The sequence below is a fragment of the Anas acuta genome, chromosome Z (genome assembly GCF_963932015.1).
Source record: "Anas acuta chromosome Z, bAnaAcu1.1, whole genome shotgun sequence".
Lineage (NCBI taxonomy): Eukaryota > Metazoa > Chordata > Aves > Anseriformes > Anatidae > Anas > Anas acuta.
The window spans coordinates 12,026,255-12,027,461 of NC_089017.1; positions in this window are offsets into that span (position 1 = coordinate 12,026,255).

Consider the following 1,207-nt stretch of genomic DNA (forward strand, 5'->3'; position numbering starts at 1 on the left):
TTTTTTTTTAGATAATAAAATAATAAGAAAACAGTATGTTTCAGAGAGAATGTATTCCTAAAGTACGATGTGGAAACATCAGCTGTGTATCCATTATCTGAAACTTTCTTGGCACCCTTAGGCATACAATTCCTTTATTAATTTTTTGGTATAATCTTTTTACAAGAAAATATCTACTCATTTTCCAGTTCCTGCCTCCTAATTTGTCTTCCAGCTCTAATCTTGCCAAGAGGAAGCAAGATCCTAACTGATTCCCAGCAGACTTTGATGTCTTCCTGCATCCTTTCATCTATTGTAATTCACTCCTTTCATATATTATTTCCTTCTCTTTCCCTTTCTTCTTTTTAACCCCTCCACTCTCTCCAAACTCAGAATGAAATATACCTTAATCAGCTGAAGATGCAGTGGCAGTATGCATAAGGAGACTGTAACTAAAGAAGTGTAAGCCCACCTAATGGCTGTGTGAATGATAAAGATCCACAGTGCCTTCCTCTCAGACATACAAAGCCCGATATTTGTTTCCAACATTATGGAAAAAAAAAACCAAACCAAAACAAACAAACAAAAAAAATCTTTGAAATGCCTAATAAAATAATTGCTTTGAGAGGCCAGGCTCATATGTCTCCTACAGACACTAATCCCTCATTCGCATTAAATCATGAGGAGAGACAGGGAAATATAAAGACCATAATTGCATATGAGTTATATACAGTATGTCACAGTTGCTCTTGAAGATAGAAGTATATGTGGAGGAAGAGTTTGAAAATGAGCAGGAAAGTGGTTGAGAACTTAAGCCAATTTTAAAACAGTGATTATTTTATTTTATTTTATTTTATTTTATTTTATATTTTATATTTTATTTTTTAAGAAAAAATAAAACACAAATTGTTTTAAATTGATAATGTCCCTAATTCTAAATGCACGAATGACTTGGTAGAAAATGGATACCAACAAAATGAAATGAAAAAGCTAAATTAATGAAATACTTCTGTATTTCCGTAGTAAGTACTGTGAGAACATGCAGCAGGGTGACTTTACAAATCCATCCAGTCAAAACAATGGAAAACAGTGTAAGTGCTCCTGATGTTGCTCAGCTACTGCAAAACAGATTAAGAAAAAAAATATAGAAATTCTTATTTAAAACATGAAAAGGAGTAAAGATTAAGATTCCAGAGTGCGTTTGATCTCTGTAACATTTGCCAAAGTA